The 24,790-nt window shown below is 36.6% G+C and overlaps 1 protein-coding gene and 1 non-coding gene across 3 annotated transcripts in view; one reads left to right on the forward strand and one right to left on the reverse strand.

Moving 5' to 3' along the window:
* The window catches only part of ARID2 (AT-rich interaction domain 2), a 185,891-nt gene that overhangs the window by 30,499 nt on the left and 130,602 nt on the right, over positions 1-24,790 (forward strand). The gene's annotated exons all lie outside the window — the stretch shown is intronic.
* Positions 24,084-24,222, reverse strand: LOC112135966 (small nucleolar RNA SNORA64/SNORA10 family). The gene has a single exon (XR_002917182.1). It is a non-coding gene; the product is annotated as a small nucleolar RNA SNORA64/SNORA10 family (small nucleolar RNA).

Below are 24,790 nucleotides of genomic sequence, written 5' to 3' on the forward strand. Positions count from 1 at the left end.
TGGTCCACTTAAATTGCAATATGATCTAGGAGATTTTAGGTCTTTTTCCCAAATTCTCAGTTTTAAAATTGTAAAGGTAATTGGTGTACTTATCTTATTGAAATAGAGGAAAATATGTATGTTCAGCTGTGTCCGTTCGTTTTTTTAGATCTCATATCTCTCGTATGTAAACACATACCTAGGAATTAGTTCCATTTAGTGTAATAATTTTTATAGGGAGTTCCAACTAAAATTAAATTTAGGATATTTTAATTGCACCAATTGATTGATTGATTGAGATGGAGTTTCACTTTGTTGCCCAGGGTGGTCTCAATCTCTGTGCTCGAGTGATTCTCCCATCTCAGCCTAGCAGCTGGGACTACAGGCATGCAAGCGTGTGCCTGGCCTAAGTGCATGTAAAAATGAGATTGTACATTTGGGAGATTTTATAGTTTAACAAGTACCTTTTCATGTATATGATATTATTTGGTAGTATCTTAAGTATGTTTTAAATGATTCTTATTTTCTGATCTTTTCAAATTAATTTCTCTTTAGGCTGAAGCTAGATTTCGCATACTTTGACATGCATTTTCTTTTTTGTTAACACTGCATGAATAGCAAAGACATGAATTTTGTCATTCATCTCAAAGTATTATAATCAGAGTTTTTTCTTTAATTAACAGCTTAATTTCCAGATATGATTTTTAAAGCTCTCTTTTGGTTGTTGATTTTAATTTATTGCTCTATACTTTGTGTACAGAGTCTGTATTTCATTGATTTGGGAAGGTAATTGAAGCGTCTCTTTGGGCTATTATATGGTCAATTTTTATGAATGTTCTGTGTAAGCTCAAAAAGAATATATTTTATGTTTATTGTGATGTCACATATGTCATATGATATCAGACTTTCAAAGTAGCATTTTTCAAATTTGGGGTTTTTAAAATTTTTTTTGTCATTTTCTGAAGGCTTGTTAACAACTTCTAATTAGAATTGTTAATCTCTTGCCTTTGCACACAGATTTTTAGTTGTTTTTTTTGTGTGTGTTTTTTTGGTGTTTTTGTGTTTTTTGTGTTTTTTTGTGTGTTTTTGCACACAGATTTTTCGTTGTTGCTTATGTACATTGAGACTGTATATATGTGTATCTATACATAAGATAACTTGTGTATCTATACATAAGTTGTTGCTTATGTACATTGAGGCTGTATATATGTGTATCTATGTATATTCACATTTGCTTTTTTACCAGTATATAATGTTTCCATTTGTCTTTTATTGCCCTTGCCTTTGAATTTAAATTATTTTGATACTATGGTGGGTTTATTTTGGTTCATATTTTTTAGGTACCTTTTTGTTTCTTTATTTTTTTCACCTTTGCTGGATCTTGGTTTTATTTATTTATTTTGGATTTTTAACTTAATTTTTAAATTTAATTTTTATTTAGTTTTTAGAGATAGGGTCTGGCTCTGTTGCCTGGGCTGGAGTGCGGTGGTGCGATCATAGCTCACTGGAGCCCGAATCTCCTGGATTTAAGCAGTCCTTCCATGTTGGCCCCACAAAGCACTGGGATTACAGATGTGAGCCATTGTTCCTGGCCTGGATTGTTGTTTTACATTTAAACTGAGAATGTGTCTTCTGAGTTTAACCTATTTGAATGTAATGTGATTATTTCTATGTTAGAACTTAGCTCTGCCATTTTATATCATATCCGTTCAGTGTCCAAGTTGAATCTTTCTCTTCTCCCTTCCTTGCCCAACAAATTCCAAGAAGTTTAGCATGCTGTCCACACTGCACCCCTACTTTCTTGAAATAGGGTGATGTGATGTTTTAATTATTTATTCTTATAAATACACTTGTTTTAAGATAACAATACATCTTCTAAAATTTTTTCCTTCCCATATTTTGTTGTTTTCTTCTGGATATATTTCTCTTCTGACTAGATTACATTCTTCAAATGTTCTTTGAAAGAAGGTCTTTTTTTTTGTGGTAAACATTGAGGCATTGTCTACCTGTAATATGTTTACCATTCACAATTAAGTGATAATTTACCTTGATATAAAATTCTAAGCATGGATTTGTTTTTCCACCTCAGTATTTTGAGGATAGGGTAACGTTTTATTGCCCTATTCCTGTCCTGGTGGTGTTCTTAAATCTGGTATCAATTTGACCCTGCTCTTTTTTAGGTGATGTTGCCCCTGCTCCTCTTGCTAGAAGCTTTTAAAATTTTGTGTTTGAAAGGCTTACATTTTACTCCAATACATTTAGGTATGGACTTTTTTTTTTCTCTTATCTTTTCCTCTTAGCACTTTAAGCCATTTCAATCTGAGATTTCATATTTTGAATTCTGCAAAATTCTGTCATTTTTTCAAATTCTTCTTCATTTATTTTCTTTGCTTATACAATTCCTTTTGGGTAGATATTTACACTAATACTACTTTCCCCACATTATTTTAACTCGCGCTTTATTCATCTTTTTGTTGCTTTCTGAGACCCTTTGGAACGTTTCCTAGATTAATTCTTGAATCAACTCTGTTCATTTTCTTATTCAAACCATTTTAAAATTCTTCATTGCAATAATTATATATATTTTTACAGCCAGTATTTTGTTTCTTTCTCTTAACTGCTTATTCCTGCTTTGTATTTCTAATATTTTTTCATGTCTGCCTAAGGCTATTTATTATGACTGTTTAAAGTTCTTTTTTTGATTAGTTCTGATTTTTCTTGAATGAGGTTATTTCTTGTCAGTATGTGTTTACCTTTCCCATATTAACGCTTCTCAAATATCTCTTTAATTTTTCCCATTTGCTAAATCTTCTATAATCATAAAATGCTGGTATATTTAGAGAGTGAGAGATGGACATACACCGAGCTCAACCATACTTGGTGTTTTTTTCACACGTGGCTTTCTCCTGTTTCTTAGGGACACTTGTCCATAGGCACTGCTTACATAAGTAGGGCACCTCCCTCTCTGCTATCTTGTTTTAGTCTGGTATCTCACTGTCACTGCTGATTAGATTCTACCCTAAAGTAGTGGTAGCATAGGCAATAATCTGCATAAGAAAATTCAGCCTAGTAAAAAGTATACCCAAGTAGAATTTTTAACCCTAGTTTATACTTCCCATCTGTAAGCAGGCTCTGGCTTTCATGTGCTCTGTGCATCCCTAAAGATGCACTACCATTATCAATGTCTTCAAGTGTTGAACTGGTTTTTGAGATCCAGCAATGTTTACATTACTTCAGCGTCATCTGTAGCTTGGGATTCATAGGAAGAAGCCAGCATACCAGCAGATGGTGCTAGTCTCTTAACTTTTCAGAAACCAAAACCCATATCTTACTTCTAAAGGTAATAGCTATAAATGATTAAATTTCTTTGGAATTCTCAGAACATCTTAGGGTATTAAAGTGGTTTTATGAAGAGATAAGAGAACAGGTTTATCTTTAACAATTTCTGTCTCTTTCCTCATGCATCAAATTGTGCTATTCTGGTTACAGTATATTTAAAAAACCTTTTGTGATAGAAATATAACTGACTTTTAAAGTATTGTGATCTATAACAGCTACTATTTATTGGGTGCTTATTGTGTCTTGGGTACTGTGCTAAGTGTTTTATGTATGTAATGTTGGGATAAGACCAGGATTATTTCTCCAATGAGAAGTTTTAACTTAATAGGTTTATAAGAATTGTGTATTACTATTCTTCAGAACAAAAATTATATTCAGTATAGTTTAGTAACAGTAAATTCCATTAAAATCATAAAATGTGAGGCCAAGTGAGGTGGCTCACGCCTGTAATCCCAGCACTTTGGGAGGCCAAGGCAGGTGAATCACGAGATCAGGAGTTCGAGACCAGCCTGGCCAACATAGTGAAACCCCGTCTCTACTAAAAATACAAAAAATTAGCCGGGTGTGGTGGCAGGCACCTGTAATCCCAGCTACCGGAGAGGCGGAGGCAGGAGAATCATTTGAACCCGGGAGGCGGAGGTTGCAGTGAGCCAAGACTGCTCCATTGCATTCCAGCCCAGGTGACAGTGTGAGACTCTGACTGAAAAAAAAAAAAAAAAGTCATAAAATGTTTTGCCTGTGGAAGAGGGAAATAATTGGAGGAGATTGTTACTGTTGTTATTATTTTTAGACACAAAGTCTCTGTCACCCAGGCTGCAGCCTTGAACTCTGCTCAAGGGATCATCCCACCTCAGCCTCCTGAATAGCTGGGACTATAGGCGTGTGCTACCACACCTGGCTAATTTTTAAATTTTTTGTAGACACAGGGCTTTTCTGTGTTGCCCAGACTAGTTTTCAGCTCCTGGCCTCAAGCGATGCCCCCACCTTGGCCTCCCAAAATGTTGGGATTACAGGTGTGAGCCACTGTGCCTGGCTGATTGTTATTGTTGGGGAAACTGAGACCTAGAGAATTTGCCATTTTTATATCGTTAATGGTTTTTGTTTGTTTGTTTTTTGGTTTCAGTGTTATGTTTGGGATGATTATACAGAGCCATTTAATTTTTAGAGTATTTAATATTTATAGAAAATTGCAAGTAGAAATGATCACTGAAAAGCTGTTTATTCGTTGTGTGCTTGTATGTTTTATATTCAGATGTAAAAACAGAAAATAAATGAGAAATAATTCCTGCTTCCTTAAGCAGTTTATGTGATCACCATTTCTCAACTAGTTTTTTTTTAATATTAGACTTATCTATGGACATAACTACTTTTTCATTTAAGACTAGTACACTTAACTATTAAAATTATTTTAGTAATTAACCTTTATTTTTTATTACATAAAAAAGGCAAATTTCCTACCCTTATCTTTTGCTTCCTGATTATAGTTATACTTGGTGGTGGAACTCAAAACAGTGATTGTGTGAAAGAACACAGATTAGAAAATTGCTGACTCTATGTTGTTGTTGTTTTTTTTGCTTGACATTACTTAAGTAGTGAAATCATTCCCCCATTTTTATTAAATATAATTTACACACAGTAAAATTCACCCATTTTAGTACTGCCTTGCAAGTTTTGACACATGCAAACAGTTGTGTAAGAACCATCAGAATGAAGATGTGGAACAGTTGTGTTACCCCTCACATTCTTCTGTCCCTTGTCGTCAGTCCAGCTCTCCATCTTCAGTCTCTGGCAACCACTAATCTATTTTATACCCTTACAAATTTGCTTTTTCAAGAATGTGATATAAATGAAATAATATTGTATGAAGCCTTTTAAGCCTGGCTTCTTTTTCTTAGTACAGTACATCTGAGAGTTATACATAGTGCCTCTATCAGAATTCATTCTTTTATGTTGTTAAGTACTGTTCTGTTGTGTGGATATACTGAAGATTCTTTATTCTTTTTTAGTTGATGAATAATTTGGGTTGCATCCAGTCGTTGATTAAAAACACTATAAACATTCGCATATAAGTTTTTCAGAAATTTTCACTTAATTTGGGTAAATACCAAGGAGTAAAATTGCTGGGTTATACCTTAAATATTTATTTGATCTCATAAGAAACTGCTAAACCGTTTTTGAGAATGGCTGAACTATTTTGTGTTCCCATTAGCAATATGTGAGTTCCAGTTGTCCCTCAACCTTGCTAGCATTTGATATTGTTAATTTTTAAATTAATTTTAGCCATTCTAAAAGATGTGTAATAATATCTCATTGTTCTTTTAATTTGCATTTCCCTAAATGACTAATGAATGTGAACATTTTTAATATATGTTTTTTTCCACTGTGTATATTCTTTGGTGAAGTAACTAAGTATTCGATCTCATGGCCATTTCTTTATTGGGTTGTTTTCTTTTTCTTTTCTTTTTTTTTGAGACAAGGTCTCTCTCTGTCACACAGGCTGGAGTGCAGTGGCATGATGTTGGCTCATTGCAGCCTCGACTCCTGTGCTCAAGTGATCCTCCCATGATAGCCTCTCAAGTAGCTGGGACTGCAGGCACACGCCACCAATCCTGGCTAATTAAAAAGTAAACTATTTGTAGAGATGGTGTCTCGTCATGTTGCTCAGGCTTGTCTTGAATTCCTGGGCTCAAGTGATCCTCCTGCCTTAGCCTCCTAAAGTGTTGGAATTAGAGGTGTGAACTACTGAACCTGGCCTGGGTTGTTTTTTTTTTTTTTTAATTGAATTTTGTGAGTTCTTCAAAATATTCTGGGTAGAAGTCCTTCATCAAGTATGTGATTCGCAGATATTTTCACGTAAACTGTGATTTGTCTTTTTATTCTCTCTTCAGTAAGCATTATTGAAATATATAATTGATGTACAGTAAACTGAAAATGTTCTTTGTACAGTTTAGCTTTTTGAATTGTATAAAGTATACGATTTGGTAGGTTTTGACATGTGTATCCTGTGAAACTATTAACACAGTCAAGCTATGAATGTGAACATATTCATCACCCTGAAAAGTCTTTTCTTGCCCCTTTTTAACCTCTGGCTATCCCCAGGCAGCCACTAATTTGTTAGTTTATTTTCATAACAAATTAGTTTGCATTTTCTAGGATTTTATATAAATGAAATCATACAATTTGTACTCTTTTAGTCAACAAAATTATTTTGAAATTGATCCATGTTGTTTCATATAGCAGTGTTCATTTTTATTTTATTGCTGAGTATTATTCTATTGTATTGATATACCATAATTTGTGTAGGTATCCACTTCTTGATAGGCATTTGAGTTATTTCCAATTTTTGGTTGTTACAAGTAAGACCACAATGAACATATTGTTTTATGTTGTATATTGGATATGTTAGGCATATATTTAACTGTTTTTTTTTTTTGTGTGTGAGACAGTCTTGCTCTGTCACCAAGGCTGGAGTGCAGTGGTGCAATCTCGGCTCACTGCAACCTCTGCTTCCCAGGTTCAAGCGATTCTCCTGCCTCAGCCTCCTGAATAGCTGGGATTACAGGCGCCCACCACCACACCCGACTAATTTTTCTATTTTTTAGTAGAGATGGGTTTCATTATGTTGGCCGGGCTGGTCTTGAACTCCTGACCTCAAGTGATCTGCCTGCCTTGGCCTCCCAAAGTGTTGAGATTACAGGCATGAGCCACCCCACCTGGCCCAGTGGATTATATTCTTGAAAATGATAGAGAGTAGATTTTTTTATTTTATTTATTTATTTATTTATTTTGAGACAGAATCTCACTCTGTCACCCAGGCTGGAGTGCAGTGGCGCAATCTTGGCTTACTGCAAGCTCCGCCTCCCGGGTTCACGCCATTCTCCTGCCTCAGCCTCCCGAGTAGCTGGGACTACAGGCACCCACCACCAAGCCTGGCTAATTTTTTGTATTTTTTAGTAGAGACAGGGTTTCACCGTGTTAGCCAGGATGGTCTCGATCTCCTGACCTTGTGATCCGCCCACCTCGGCCTCCCAGAGTGCTGGGATTACAGGCGTGAGCCACCGCACCCAGCCGGCATATATTTAACTTTTAAAGAAGTAGCTTGTAATCCTAGCTACTTGGGAGGCTGAGGCAGGAATATCACTTGAACCTGGGAGGCAGAGGTTGCGGTGAGCCAAGATCGCGCCATTGCACTCCAGCCTGGGCAACAAGAGTGAAACTCTGTCTCAAAACAAAACAAAAAACAACAACAACAACAAACATTTTACATTCTCACCAGCAATGTTTGAAAGTTCTGGTTGATCCATGTTGTCACTCAACATGGCCAGTCTATTTTTTGCCATCCTCATAGGTGTGTAGTGATATCTTACTGTGGCTAGAATTAGCTTTTCCTTAATGACTAATCGTGTTGAGTACTGTTATATTCTTATGTGCATTTTTTATATATTCTTATGTGCATTTTTTATATATTCTTTGGTGAAGAGCCTGTTCAAGTCTTTTGTGCACCTTTGAAATTGAGTTGTTTTCCTTGTATTCAATTTTGGAGTTCTTTATATATTCTGAATATTACCCAATAAGTGATTTGCAAATATTTTCTCTCAGTCTATGGCTTGTGCTTTCATTTTCTCGTGAAAAAAGGAAGAATTTTTAGTTTTTATAAAGTTGATTTTTTTCAATTTTTTTTCTTTCAAGATTCATGCTTTTAGTTACTTACATGGTTACTTGGAAATAAAAAATATTTTCCATGCTTTAAATAATCCTGTAAATGAGGAAATAAATCTCTGAAGACTGGGCAGGAATGGCAGGTCACCACAAATAGCAACAAACTTAAGCTGGGTGGAGTGGCAGAGGCCTGTAGTCCCAGCTCCTTGGGAGGTGGAGGCAGGAGGATCACTTGAGCCTAGGAGTTGGAGATTAGCTTGGGCAATATAGCAAGACTCTGTTTCTTGAAACAAAACAAAACAAAACTCTCTGTTCTGGGGAGAACGATGGTGTGTGGTATGGGATGTATCTGTGGAACTATAGTTTGTACATCTTCCTTGTTGAAGGTATGAGGAAAAAAATCTACTTCACACTGTTGCTGGTAGTTATCTCTGATTGTGGAAGAGGAATGCAGTGAACGACATGCAATAAGAAATCATTAAGAGACATTTGAGCTATACATTTAGTTGGGACAGTGCACTTTCAACAGGACAGCATGAGTCTTTCTGTAGACCCACTTTCCTGTGAAACTGGAAAAAGCAGTCATTTGGTCTCGAGAAATGGTCCTAAGAGCATATAGCAAATGAAAAGACATTTATTCAAGAAAATCTACTAAAACTTGGTAAGAACATTGAATTTCTGTGGTATTGAATCAAGACCCACTTCCTTTTCCTCTTTCCCAGCTCGTTGAGATGGAAACTTCACTCCAGGCTGGTGCAGCCAAGAACACAATATTACCTGTTCCTTTATTTCCTAGTTGGAGTGTATCTTTCTCAAAGGAACAGGAGATCAAGATTTTTTTTTTTTTTTTTTTTAGTGGCCTGTTGGTGAGGTCAAGTTCTGGATGAGTGGGGCTGAGGGGCAGGAACTATTTCTTACTCATGGTACAGAGGCTGTACCTGTATACAGTACCACTGAGAATACTGAAGGCACAGTCACCCATGCTTGTAATCCAGCAGTTCCACATTGGGAGAGGCAAGTTGAGACCCGAGGCTGTTGCCCCAACTCCACCAAGTGTTTTTGTCCTCTAGCTGGGTTGTCATTCAAAGAGAAGTGCACCATTGTCCCCCAGCTCCAGAGATAGAGACTTGCCTAGGGGGAGAAGTATGCTGTAAGACAGAGTTCTAAATCTCTTTTTAAAGCAGCTAACTTCATTTGCTGGGGCGAAGTTCAGGCCTAAGAGTAGTCAAAAACAGGAGGGTGCGGTGAGAGGCAGTTAGGAGGAGATTGGTAGGTGCAGTGGAGATAAATAAACTGTAGAAGGGCTAGTTTGCTGGAGAGAACCAGGGAAATAAAGAGCTGGGAGGAGTCTTTTTGGGGTCAGAACAAATCTCAAACATTGGCCTCCGAAAATATTCTTTTAAAGGAACCCAGATTTGTTGTGATTGACCTGTGAAGCAATTTATGCTTCAGCACATTGTTGAAAACAATGGAGTAATCAGCCAGCAATTGGTGATGCCTAACAACTGGTTGTGGTCAAAGAAAGAGGAAAAGAGTGCCCTGCCAAAACCACTGTCATTTCATGGTGACTTTGGGACTATCCAAGGCTACGCCTCCTGAGGAGGAACATGAGGGGCTTCACACAGAGGGGAGATGGGGAGAAATATGCTTCACTAAAACAATCCAGCCAGTGACTAAAGAAGTAACAATAACATACCCCAGAGTGGGGCAATCAATATCCAGAGTGACTATAATATATAAAATGGTCAGTTCCCAACAAAAAATTGTGAGATATGTAAAGAACATGAAAGAATGAGCTATACACCAGAAAAAAAGCAGGCAACAGAAACTGCCTGTGAAAGTGACCAGATTTTGGAATTAACTTCAAATAGCCATTGTAAGTATGTTCAGAGAAGTAAATAAAATCGCTGTTAAATAAGTAAAGCAATGTATGGTGACAATTTTTTATCAAATAGAGAATGTCAATAAAGATACAGAATTATTAAAAAGAACTAAGTGGGATTCTATGATTGAAAAATATTGAGGCTGAAATGAAAAGTTCACTAGAGGGACTGAGTCACAGATTTGTACTGGCAGAAGACAGAATTAGTTAATTTAAAGATAGATCAACAGAGATTATGCAGTGTGAAGAGGAAAAAAGCATGGAGAATAATCAACAGAACCTCATAGAAATGTGGGATGCCATGAAGTGTACCAACATACACATAATGGGAGGACGAGGAGAGAACAGAAAAGAACAGAAAATGGAAGAAGGACTGAACATTTTTCTTTCATTGCCAAATGTATTCACAAGTTTATTGAAAAACATTAATCTATATGTCTTGGACCCTCAGTGAACTCCAAGTGAATAAATGCAGAGAGATTCACAGACACATCATGGCATAGGTTAAGGATAAGGAGGAAATCTTGAGAGCAGCAAGATAAAAATATGTCATCACTTACAAGTGAACCCCGATAAAATTAATAACTGCCTTCTTATCGGAAAGAATGGAGGCCAGAATGCAGTGGGATAAGATCAAGGGCTTAAAGGGGAAAAAAACAAACCAACCTGTCAACCAAGAATTCTGTATTCTGGAAATCTGTCTTTGAAAAATAAAGGCAAGGCCGGGCGTGGTGGCTCACACCTGTAATCCCAGCACTTTGGGAGGCTGAGGCAGGTAGATCACAAGGTCAGGAGATCAAGACCATCCTGGCTAACATGGTGAAACCCCATCTCTACTAAAAATACAAAAAGTAGCTGGGCGTGGTGGCGGGCGCCTGTAGTCCCAGCTACCCTGGAGGCTGAGGCAGGAGAATGGCGTGAATACAGGAGGCAGAGATTGCAGTGAGCCGAGATCGCGCCACTGCACTCCAGCCTGGGTGACACAGCGAGACTCCGTCTCAAAAAAAAAAAAAAAAAAAGGCAAAACAAAAATATTCCCAGACAGATAAACAAAACTCAGAGAATTTGTTGCTAGCAGTCATGCCTTATAATGACACAGGATTTTTTTTGGCCCCTTTGCCAGGGTCACAGCAGGGGGGCACCCTGTCTACTTGTCCCACCTGGGCTAAGTGTGGCTTGTGCACCAGCACAGCCTGCAGCTAGACCAGGGGTGTCCCAGCTCACCTGTGCTATAGCTTGTACCCACATTCAGTGATTCCCGAGCTCTTGTCCCCACATCCGAGAAGAATGGGGATACACTGACAGTTGAAGAGTGAGGGGGTCAGAGAATAATTTTATTGAATGACGGAACAGCTCTCAGCAAAGAGAGGACACGGAAGTGGTCCCTCTCTCAGTGTGGCTGAGTCCAGGGCTTTTATGGCCTCAGAATAGGGGAGTGTGTGCTGACTGATTTCTTAGTATGCAGAGAAAGGCTAAAGGAGAGGCACCACTCAGAGGTGGGCACAGCAGGGTAGAAAACCAATTAGGAAAGAGTAGGTGTATGTAAAATAGTTGAAAGGTAGAGATCAATCAGAGAAAAGTGCACCAAATGGGAAGACAGGTTCTCAATCCAGTCCATGGATTTGACTTGTAGCTTGGCTTTCAGGCTTTGAACTTTCTTTGAGCTTGGGAGTGGGGTTTCACCAGGGACCCATCCCTATCTGCCTGGCATTTGACTGCCTCCTGTCACTACCAATAAGAAGTACTAAAGGAAGTTACTTGGACTGAAAGCCAGCGATCCCACATAGTAATTTAAATCCACACACACAAAATTGACAAAAAGCACCACCAGCGAAGATAATTATATAATTATAAAAGATAGTATAAATGCATATTTCTTTTCCATTTCTTAATTGATTTAAAAAACAGGCTGGGCGCAGTGGTGAAACCCCATCTCTACTAAAAATACAAAAATTAGCCGGGTGTGGTGGCTCACGCCTGTGATCCCAACTACTCAGGAGGCTAAGGCAGGAGAATCGCTTGAGCCCGGGAGGCGGAGGTTGCAGTGAGCTGAGATCGTGCCACTGCACTCCACCTAGGCAACAGAGTGAGAGTCCATCTCAAAAAAAAAAAAAAAAAAAAAAAAGGCAATTGTGGGCTGGGTGTGGTGGCTGAAACCTGAAATCCCAGTACCTTGGGAAGTTGAGGCAGGTAGATCACCAGAGGGCAGGAATTTGAGAGCAGCCTGGGTGCAACATAGTAAGACTCTGTTTCTACAAAAAAAAAGAAAAAAATTTAAAACTAGTTAGCCACAGTGTTGCATGCCTGTAGTCCTAGCTACTTGGTAGGCTGAGGTGGGAGGATTGCTTGAGCGCAGGAGTTTGAGGCTGCAGTGAGCTATGATTGTACCACTGTACGCTAGCTAGCCTGGGCAACAGAGCCAGACCCTGTCTTAAAGAGCAAATGTGTAAGACTATATATATATATATATATAATGTCTTTGGGCCCATATACATTAAAATACAATATGTTTGCCAGTTACAGTGTGAGGAAAATTTGTTGGCACAAAACTACTTAACTGAGGAAATGACTCTTGATGGTAATTTGAAGCCACGGGAACAAGGAGAAACAGAAACAGTAAAAAAGAGCAAACTCCCTTTGCTCTTTTTATTCTCTCAGCTTTTAAAAAAGTCGTAAAATTATGTAAAGTAATAACTATAACAATTATTGTTCAGCTTATAACATTTATAGATGTATATAACAGTGATATCACAAAAAAGAGGAAAAGGAAATAGAGCTATATAGGAGTAACATCTTCACATCTCAGTGTGATTAAGTTAGCATAAATCTGAAGCTGGATCTGATAAGATGTATATGGGAAGCCCTATAGCAAACATGAAGGAAAATCAATGACAAAATGCTACATTAGGAAATATTGATGTAATGCAAAAAGAAAGCAATAAAAAAGGAGGAATGGAGAAACAAAAACGTGAGATACACACAGAACAAAAAGTAGATTAGCAGGTCAAAATCTAGTTATATCAATAATGACAATTAATGTAAATGGATCCAACAGTCAATTCAGAAGTTAGAATCCAGGTGTGGTAAAGTACACCTGTAGTCCTAGCTACTCAGGAGGCTGAGGTGGGAGGATTGCTTGAGCTCAGTAGTTAGAGCCAGATTGGGTAACATAGCAAGACCGTGTTTACAAAAATTTTAAAAAGGCAGAGACTGGAGATTGTCAGACTGGATAAAAAATACAGAACTCAACTCTATGCTCTCTACAGGAGACACGCTTCAAATTCAAATATATGGATTGAAAATAAAAGGATGACAAAAGATTTATTATGCAAATTATAACCATAAGAAAGCTGGAGTGGCTATATTAATATCAGGCAAAATAGACTTTAAAACAAAAAAAGTTACTGAAGCTAAAGAGGGACATTTTATATTGGTAAAAAAATTGCAGTTCATTAAGAAGACATAATAATTGTAAATTGTAAATATCTGCATCTAACAACAAAGTTCCAAAATAGTATGAAGCAAAAACTGATAAAGGGAGAAAGAGACAATTTAAAAATAATGGTTGCAGACTTTAATACCCCTCTTTCATTAAGGGATAGAACAAATGGGCAGATGATCAACAAGGAAATATAAGACTTGAACAGCATTGTAAGTCAACCAGACCAAACAGACACTATCCAGCAGTAGCAGAACACTATCCAACACTATCCAACAGTAGCAGAATATGGATTTTTCTGTAGTGCAAACGAAATATTCTCTAGGAAACACCATATGCAACACTGTAAAAGAAACCTTATTACATTTAAAAAGAAATAATACAAAGCATGTTTCCAAACCACAATAGAATGAAATTAGCAACCAACAGAAAGAAATTTGGGAAACTTAAAAATGTGTAGAAATGGAACATGTTCCTAAAGTAACTAGTGGGTAAAAGAAGAAATCAGAAGTAAAGTTGGAAAATACTATGAGATTAATGAAAATGAAGAAATAATATACTAAACTTATGGGTGCAGTTAAGGTAGTGCTCAGAGGAAAATCTGTAGTTTTAAATGTCTATTAAAAAAGAAGAAAAATCTCAAATTGATATAGCCGTCTACCTTAAGACACTGAAAAGAGAAGAGCATACTAAACCTAAAGCAAGCAGAGAAAGGAAATAATAAAGGTTCAAGAAGAAATTAATGAAATAAAAGAAAAACTAGTTAAATCAAAATTAGTTAAATCAAAAGCTGGGTCTTTGAAAATATCAACAATTTTGCCAAAATATTTAGCTAGATTGTCTAAGAAAAAACAAAACACAGATTACTAGAATTAGAAATGAAAGAGGAGACACTGCTACCAATCTTACAGAAATAAAAAGTAGTGTAAAGGAATAGTAGCAGCTGTATGCCAGTAAATTAAATAACTTAGATGAGATGGACAACTTTCTAGAAAGATACAAACTACCAAAATTGACTTAAAAAAAAAAAGACAATGTAAATAGACCTATAACAAATAAAAAAATTGAATTAATTATTATTTTTTTAAGAAGCCACCTACAAGGTAAAGCAAAGGCCCAGATGGTTTAACTAGGGAATTCTGCCAAACATTGAAAGGAAAATTAGTACAGATTCTTCACCAACTTTTGCAAGAAATAGACTTAGTTGGGGACAGATGTACCTTCTTACAGCAGTTGGTGTGGGAATGGGTAACCAGAGCATTAGGGAAATAGCAGTAAGTTATTTATCTTCTCCTGTGACTGGAAATAAAGATCCTTGCTTTAAGTGGAAACTTTTTTTTCATATATAGTAGCTTCCTGCATTCAATTATCTTGTAACTAGTTTATAAAACTTTTAACTTCCTTAAAAGACATTGTATTGCTTGAGTGAGGGAAACCTTTTGAAGGCAGATTATTGATTATTGAATCTGAATTTATTTAAAAATAGGTTTTGTGTTTATAAGATTATACCAAATACTAGTTGTATTTCTAGGTCTAATATAATATGTTAATTTAAAGACATTACTAAATTACTTATATTCAGGTTTTTAGTTAACCTAATTTTTAGTGTGAAGGTTTGTTACAAGAATAAAGGACCCTTACGTGTTCCTTGAATCATTTGGTGTAAACTTAAAGAGTATAAGCTGGGGCTGAATTGGCTGATTTTTAAAAATCACTTTTCCCTGGAAACACTTGTTTATCATACCTGTCAAAGATCATTTGTATGCGTCTCACTTGAGTATTAGAAATCTTTGAGGTTGGTAGGTCAACTTTTAGCATCTTTTTCCCCTTTGTGTGTATGTATGCATGTGTGTACATGTTTGTGTGTTGTGTTTAATATGAATTGTGGCATACTTTTTTATCATTTGGGATATAAATTATGGCTTCCCATGAGCGTCCCAATATGCAGCACTGGTGGGACTCTAAGAGATGATTCCTCCCTCCCAAGTTTCTGAACGTTTTTGTTAACTATTACAGGAAGTGAGTTCAGACTCCTGTTACTGCCAACACACTAGGCAGCCATGTACACATACAAAATGATAATAATAGTGGCTAACATTTGTTGAATACTTGAGTTTTATGAGGCATTGTGGCAGGATAATTGTTCCATCCAAAACTTAGATTATTTGTAAACATTTTCAATTTACTGCTGTTCTTGATTTTGAGCTACAGCAGTAGTTCTCAATAAGGGGTAGTTTTGCTTCACAGAGAACATCGGGCAATGTCTGGAGATATTTTTGATTGTCATAGCTGGGGAGTGCTGCTGGCATTTAGTGAATGGTGGCTAGGGATACTGCTGAATAATGTATAATGCTCGGGATGGTCCCCCCACAAGGAAGAATTATCCAGCCTGAAATGTTAATAGTGCTGAGGATGAGAAACCCTGGCCTGGAGTGATTGTGCGTTCATCCTATGAGCCATGATTCTTACAGGTTTGAGGGAAAATGATGCTTTCTTTTAGTGTTTGGTTGAACTGTATTTTCATGCTAGTACTTTAGGACGTAAGCTGACAACCAGAATGTCTAACTCCAGAAAGGTTGCAGTGTTTGCCATCTCAGAGAAAACCTAGAACTATTTTTGGATCATTGCCCTCTATGCCTGACAGAGTCTTCCAGAATGTCTATTTCTATGTGTAATAGTGATTTTATCTAAGAGGCTTCATTGCTCTTTTATGCCCTTGGGTTTTGGTTAGGGCATCCTTATTACATCCAATAGGACTCCATCTGAATCCAGGTGAGAAAAGAATTTTAAGTTTTCAAAATTTTTCTGTCTCAGAAGTTCCTGGATTCTTTTTGAAAATGTATTCATTACTATTCTTACAATTTGATGCGTTAGTAGTTTCATGGAAGGGAGAATGACATTACAAAGCATTTTAAAGCTTTGCTATATTGGAACTGTCTGTTTTAAGGCAGGAGAAACATTAACTCATTAGCTCAGCCAATGTCATATGAGCTAAGTAGTTTGGTGAAGTCATGATTCCACTTTAGGTATGCTCTAAAATAAAGGCATACTGTGTTAATTTTACTGCCAGATGGATGCAAATAGAATTTAGTTTAAATAGATTAAGGAACTAATCTTTTCATTCATTTTGTAAGTTATTCAGGATCATACTTTTCTCTTTTCTACTTTAAGTACTTTATTGCTGTTGCTTGTCTTAGTAATTTCTAGCAGGTAAACTTAACCTTTTGAAGAATGTTTTAACCTATGTTGTTGTAATAATTGGTGAAAATCCGGTGGTACCATTTTTGTCTGAAATAATTTACTTCCAGTAACTAATTAATACAATGTTAGGCAAGAGAATATTTGCTTACATATATTTAGATATGTGTTTCTAATTAGAGAACTTTTGACATGTTACAATTTTTATTTCAGGCAGTATACTTCATGAGACTCTACAGCAGTGATTCTCTAACTGAGGTTCCCCAGACCAGCCAGATCAGCATCATCTGGGAGCTTGTTAGAAATGCAAATATTCAGACCTACTGAGTCAGAAACTCTGGGGTTAGGGCCAAGCAGTCTGTTTTTAACAGGTCCTCCAGGTGATTCTGAACCTTGCTAAAGTTTAGGAACTGCTCTACAGAGAGTGACTTGTTGAAATAAGTTCACTTGATTTTAATCCAGTGTATTTCTCTTGTTCTCCTTTTGTTCCTACCACATTTTAAACTTGTATTACTTGTGGGAAGATAAACTGTCCAAATTTCTGGCTGAACTCAAATAGCTCACATGAAGCGTTTAAAGAAAGACAGTTTGAGAAATATTATTTCAAGGGATCAGGATAGGTGTTTATATAAATCACTATTTTAAAAAAGCCCTCAAGAGATTTAATTTAAAATCCTGTACTGTGGGAGTATGATTGTTTGGTACTGAGGAGCTGCTGAGTTAAACAGATTCCGGAGACATGAAATCAAAGGATTTTTAAAAAAATTCACATGCTTCTGTAGAAACTTTAAAAATGGAGGCTGGGCATGGTGGATCATGCCTATAATCCCACCACTTTGGGAGGCTAAGGTGGGCGGATCGTTTGAGCCCAGGAGTTCGAGACCAGCCTGGGCAACATAGTGAGATTTCGGCTGTTTTTTTTTTTTTTTTTTTTTTTTTGAGACAGTCTTGCAGGGTTGTCCAGGCTAGAGTACAGCGGCGTGATCTCAGCTCACTGCAACCTCTGCCTCCCAGGTTCAAGCAATTCTTGTGCCTCAGCCTCCCAAGTAGCTGGGGTTACAGGCAGACACCACCATGCCCAGCTAATTTATGTGTTTTTTTGTTTGTTTGTTTGTTTTTTAAGTAGAGATGGGGTTTTGCCATGTTGGCCAGGCTGGTCTCAAACTCCTGGCCTCAAGTGATCCACCTGCCTCAGCCTCCCAAAGTGCTGGGATTACAGACATGACCCATTGTGCCCAACCTCCCTCTCTATTTTTTAAATAAAATATGTTATATAAAAAAGGAAACTTTAAAAATGGAAATTAGGATGATAATATATAAGAAGAGGTAGTATGCTGAAAACTGCAATCATTTAAAGAAAAAAGGCTAAAAATATATTCTAAAAGTTCATAGTGTAGTGTATATATAGTATATATATAGAGAGATGTTCTTTTAAATAGTGGTAGAAAAGAATTCCAGATTTGGATACTTATAATAGTACTGTTAGTCTATTTGAGAATTTAATTGTAGTGTAATAAGTATTAATGCTCTAATTAATGTATTCATAATGACTGAATTGCCATTGAGATGATAGTGTATTGTGTATAATGTATAGAAGATACAATCACATTAAATGTACAGAGCTGTGCTATTATCTATAGCTTGCAAATCTTTGGGCCTTGCTTCTTAGTAATGCACAAGCAGTACATTAATATTGAGATACTTCAACTGGTGACCTTAATTTTTCTCCGCGTAAGTCAAATTTTTTATATGCAGGTTATACTACTAAAGTCTTAACGTGAGTCTATCCCAAATTATCTTTCAATATAGGTGCTACATATTTTATTCTTGCTGGTAAACTAATTTTTATTTTATGTTAGTTTAGCTTATTATACATTAGCCTTTCTTAGCGTTGTCGTAGATTATAGGGACTAAGTACAGAGACTGTTATCTTTAAAGTTTATATTTTTTATATAAATATATATTTTATATTTTATAAAGTTTATATTATACTCAACAAGTAAAATTTTAACAAACTGGACTATTTAGTAATTTTACTAATAAGAATGGTTAAAACCGGCCAGGCGCAGTGGCTCACGCCTGTAATCCTAGCATTTTGGGAGGCCGAGGCAGGTGGATCATCTGAGGTCAGGAGTTCTAGACCAGCCTGGCCAACATGGTGAAACCCCGTCTCTACTAAAAATACAAAAATTAGCCGGGTGTGGTGGCAGGCGCCCGTAATCTCAGCTACTCGGCGGGGGGCCAAGGCAGTAGAATCGCTTGAACCCAGGAGGCAGAGTTGCAGTGAACCGAGATCGCGCCATTGCGCTCCAGCCTGGGGGACAAGAGCGAGACTTCTCCAAAAAAAAAAAAAAAAAAAAAAAAAAAAAAAAAAAATGGTTAAAACCCCAGTTTATATGTGTTCCTCCCCAACCTGCAAGAAAATGCCTTATTATAGATCTAGGATATAGATGGCAGAGTAGAGGTAACCTCTTACGGTGTTAATTTGCTATTTTTCACTTTACTTCCAAATTTAGGGTATCTAACCTCATCATAACTCTGGATAGAGGCCAGGAATATATACATTCCGTGTAAAAAAGAATATTCATAAGTTGAATGTATGTTAGTACTTAGTGCTGTTTTTGATATTTGTGTGTATATAGATAGGTAGAGAAGGCAGAGAGAGAAGTAATAAAAGACTACAGAGAGAGTAATAATAAGAAAAAGACTGTAGGGCCTAGATTGATCTATATTTGCTCGGAAGTTATATACAGTGTATGTAGTTTACTACACAGTGTATTTACTTAGGTTAGTAAGAAAATCAGTCTTTTCAGAGTTTCTACTTAATTTTTATTTAAATTAATTTAAAATTTTAAATAAATGATGGTTCATTTACATATTAATTTATTATACTTCAAAAATCATATACTATTTTATGTAATAATCCGAATTAAAATCTTTGGAAAATAATGGGCTGTTTTTCATCCTAAAGCTGATACTTGTTAATTATAGAAAATCTGGAAACATCTGAAAAAGTATCTGGAAGAAGCTGTAAATCCCATGTGAACCTACCACTCAAAAATAATTACAGTTAATATTTTGGTTTATTTCTTCCCAGTCTTTTAAAAAATAAATTTTTAAAATTGGCATCACTCATATCTTTATTAGTTTTTTAACCTATTATAAACAATAACTTTTCCATATCTTTAGTTTTTAGATAATTTTAATAACTTCATATTTGTGTCATAATTTTAACTTCTTTTTATTGTCATACATTTAAGTTACCCTTTTGCTTTAATATTATAAATTTTGCGGTGAACCTTCTTGTTCATAAATGTATTTATAAATCTGTAAATCTTTATCTGTGTCTGATTATTTCCTTTTATATTTCTAGAGGGGTAATTACTGACTCAGGGAATGTAAATGTTTTCAAGATTCTTAATGTATATTGCCAAGTAGCCATCCAGAAACCCTGACCTAATTTAACATCCACTAGCAGTATGTAAAATGTCTATAAAATAATACCTTTGTCAGTTGGTATCACAATTGCATTTTTAAAATCTTTACTATTTCATTTGTGAAAAATTGTACTTTGTTCTGTCAAATATTGTCAAAATACTGAAAATGTTATTTTACATTATAGTTTTAAGTGGATTAGTTGAACATTTAAAAAATATACCTGGACTTTATCAATTTAAATTAAAATGTAATTTAGTAGAACATTGTCAACAGCCAGGAGATTTGGAAATATTTGGTCATTGTAATGGTAAGAGGATCCATTGGGAGTCATCATTTGATTAATAGACTTTCACTTGAACTTTAGGTCTTGCCTCTGATCATTATTTGGATTTTTAGAGTAATTCTCGTTAGTTTTCTGTCATCTTCTAGTTTTGCCAAATCAAAATTTGACAGTTTTATTAAAATAATAATTTATTCAATAATATTATTGAAATAAAGCAGCTTTAAAAGCAAGAGAAAATTCATACTGAGAAGTATTTTTCTATAGAAAAATAAATCCTTGCTCATTTATCAAATTTTAAGAATGGCTGTTATAATGTAGGAATGTAAGAGCTCTGCTTTGAAATTAGACTTTTTAGTAACTTATTAAGATTATGTCATTTGCTTACAATATTTATATTGGATAAATTGTCTAACTTCTAGGCCTCAGTTTCCTTATCTATTAAATAAGATTAAAAACAGTTTCTTACAAGGATTGTGAAAGTTAATACATATAAAGTACTTACTGAGCAGATTGCCTAGTAGTTGGTAAATGCTAAATAAATGCTGGTTATAGTTTAACAGATTTTGATAGACTTATTCATTCAACAAGTATTTACTAACCACTTACAGTGTGCCACACACTTTGTAGACATTGCTGATGCAAACTGACAATCTCTGATGGAACTTACACTGCTGTTAGGGATGAGGGGGTAGAATTTATCTTGAAAATTAGAATAACCATAAACAAGAATTTAAAAACTTGGGATAAATGACTTCATGGGAATAAATGGCCTTATAGTTAAAGAATGACTTCTGTCTTTTGGGGGAGGAGTACCTTGCACTGTTTTTGTTTTCTGTATAAGTTTTATTCGTATGAAAAGTGATGTGATTAGTATCTGCTTTTTTTTTCATTTGAGAAACTCAAGCTGCTAGAAAATAAAGCATCTGATTTTTATATGGTAATACATGTTGGAATTAATGATACGATAATTATTTATCTGAGAAGGGAAGAAGGAATTGCTTTGTTGGTAACTAAACAGCAGAGTACATTTACATTTTAAAGTAAATTGATAGAAATTATTATTATTATTATTACTTTTGGAGACGGAGTCTTGCTCTTATTGCCTAGGCTGGAGTGCAATGGCGTGATCTCAGCTCACTGCAACCTCTGCCTCCCGGGTTCAAGTGATTCTCCTGCCTCAGCCAACCTAGTCACTGGGATTACAGGTGCCCGCCACCATGCCCGGCTAATTTTTTGTATTTTTAGTAGTGACGGGGTTTCACTATGTTGGCCAGGCTGTTCTCGAACTCCTGACCTCAGGCGATCCACCCTCCTTAGCCTCCCAAAGTGCTGGGATTACAGGCGTGAGCCACTGCGCCCGGCTGAAATTATTTTCTTTGCTTAGCTGTTAAAATTGGCCTCCAAAATTAAAGAAAAATATAGCATTTACTTTTAAGAGTAATATTTGTTTTTAAAATTACTTATGAAGTAGTTTTCAATCGCACTAAATCCCCCACTCCCATAAAAACAGAGCTGAAAGAAATCATACTACTTATTTATGGCTGCATTACAAATTACCCTCAAACCCAGCACTTAAAACAACACACATTTATTATCTTAAAGTTTCTGTGAGTTCTGAATCTGGGCACAATTTAGTTCTACCTTAGACTCTAGCTAAGAGTCTGTCACTGTCAATCTGTTGGAATCAAGACTGCAGTCAGGGGTTGGCCTGGGTTTCAGTCATCTCAAAGTTTGACTAGGGAGGAGTCTGCTTTCAAACTCACTCAGTGATTGTTGACAGAATTAATTTCCCTGTGGTCCATTGAAATGGGGGCATTGGCCGGGCACGGTGGTTCACGCCTGTAATCCCAGCACTTTGGGAGGCTGAGGCAGGCGGATCATGAGGTCAGGAGATTGAGACCATCCTGGCTAACATGGTGAAACCCTGTCTCTACTAAAAATACAAAAAAAAAAAAAAAAAAAAAATTAGCCAGGCATGGTGGAGGACGCCTGTAGTCCCAGCTACTCAGGAGGCTGAGGCAGGAGAATGGCATGAACCCGGAGAATGGCGTGAACCCGGGAGGCGGAGCTTGCAGTGAGCCGAGATTGCGCCACTGCACTCCAGCCTGGGCGACAGAGCGAGACTTCCGTCTCAAAAAAAAAGAAATGAGGGCATTAGTTTCTTGCTGGCTGTTGGCTGAAGGGCCTCCCTCAGTTCTTTGCGTCTCCATGGGGCGGGCAGCTCGCTGTAGGACAACTGTTTTTCTTCAGAATAAGCAAGTGGGAGAGAAAAAGAACAAGATGGAAGTTGAGTCTTTATGTAACCTAATTTCAGAAGTGACATCTTACAACTTCTGTTGTATTCTGATCTTAAAACAAGTCAGTAGGTTTATCCTCTACTCAAGGGGAAAGAATTATGCAGTGACATGAATAGCAGGAGTCAGGAATCATTGGGAGCCTTCTTAGAAGCTGCCTGCCTGAAGAGCAAAGCAAAACATCTGCAAAAAACTAAATTTATGTTTTTATGTATATTTTTTTGAGACAGAGTCTCGCTCTGTCACCCAGGCTGGAGTGCAGTGGCACAATCGCGGCTCACTGCAAGCTCTGCCTCCCGGGTTCACGCCATTCTCCTGCCTCAGCCTCCCGAGTAGCTGGGACTACAGGCGCCTGCCAGCACGCCTGGCTAATTTTTTGTATTTTTAGTAGAGACGGGGTTTCACTGTGTTAGCTAGGATGGTCTCAATCTCCTGACCTCGTGATCCACCTGCCTCGGCCTCCCAAAGTGCTGGGATTACAGGCGTGAACCACTGCACCTGGTTCAAAAAACTAAATGTTGAGATGTTTCTATGAGCCCTAAATACAAGAGAATGGGGCCAAATCAGAACTACAAGACTCCAGGAGGGAGTAAGTATGGAGAAACAATGGATTGTCTGATGGACCAGAAAATATGAAAACCCCAAAATAATCTACTTACTAAAAAACACAGTGGACTGATTTAAGAAAAGCGAGTGGAACTAGAATGGGTACAAGTAATATGTTGTAAAGTAGAAGGGGATACATAATCTAGACATTATGAACTATCAAAACTATGCAGCCATAGCTCCCTTTAAGGATAAAACCCAAACTAAGAGGAAATTGCTGGAATGCAGTCCAAATTGAGCAATACAGAGACAATAGAGATAAAAGAGAAGATTCAGATGAAAGTGGGAGAGGAGAACACAGCCAGAAAATCTGTGAAAACAAGCTGCTTTTTGAAGACCACACAAAAACAACAGAATGACCATGCCTCCATCTCGAAGTTCAGAAAAACTGATTTCACTTAAAAATTAGTAACAGAAAATGATAGAAGTAAAATCCAAGAGAAAGTTCTTATAAAGGAAAAAGAAAAAAAGGAGCAAAGTAGTATCTTAAAGACCATGAATGCAAGTCAGAAAGACATGCCCCCAAAACAAATGAGTACTATTACCTATTCTTTCAAAACAAGCTGAAAGAAATTAAGAAAATGTTGTTATGAAAGAAAACATAAAAATATAAATAGGAATTTTGAAAACTCAGAAATAAGGTGATAGAAGAGATAGAAGAGGAAAAATGTGTACACAAAATGTAGCTGGCTGTGGCGGTGCATGACTGTAGTCCTAGCTTCTTGGGTGGCTGAAGCAGGAGGATTGCTTGAGCCCAGGAGTTCAAGGCTGCAGTGAGCCATGATTGTGCCACTGCACTTCAGCTTGGAGACCGATCGAGACCCTATCTCAAAAAAATACATATATACAATTTCAGAAATGAACCCCAATCTAGTGGAAAGTCTAGAGTAAATAAAATAGGCACAGGTAATGCGTAAAGCGATACAAACTGAAGAAAGGAAATTGTTGTTTTCTTTTTCACCCAGGATCTGTTGTGCCCCTCAAGGAGAGAGAGACCACCATAAGGCCAATCTGACATGCCAAGGACATCTTATCTCTCTCTCCCCGTTGCAGAAGTCAAATGGGTGAAGCCAAGTATAATTTAATTATGCAGAGCTGAGGGAGGGAAATTGTTTTTTTGTTGTTGTTGTTTAAAAAAGACTGCTAAAAGATTTAAGAGAAAACAATATTGAAAACAAAGATAATCCAATATAAGGATAATACAAGTCCCTGAAGAAGAAAACCATGCCAAGGAAACAGAACAAATTCTAAAAGCTATAATAAGACATTCTTGAAATTAAAAAAAGATTTGAAACTGCATGTTGAAACAGCACACTGTATACCTAAGAATATTTGCTCAGAACAATGACAACTGATATAAATGCACATAAAATCAGTGAACTTTAAAGAAAAAACAATCTATTGGGCACCAGGCAAAAAGACTGAATGACTGAGAAAGAAAAAAAGATTGTTGTCAGACTTTTAAATGGCAGTGCTTTATGCCCGAAGAAAATGGAATAATGTATTTAAGATACTCAAGGAAAGAAAATGTGAGCCAAGAGGTGATGTGTGGATTTCTATATAGTGAAATGAATTTCAAGTGTGAAACCCATGAAGAATCTTTATTGATGTGTTAAAAACAAACAAACACCTCAGGGAATGTTTTCCCTATGAGCTCTTACTGAGAATTTTCC

The sequence above is a fragment of the Pongo abelii genome, chromosome 10 (genome assembly GCF_028885655.2).
Source record: "Pongo abelii isolate AG06213 chromosome 10, NHGRI_mPonAbe1-v2.0_pri, whole genome shotgun sequence".
Lineage (NCBI taxonomy): Eukaryota > Metazoa > Chordata > Mammalia > Primates > Hominidae > Pongo > Pongo abelii.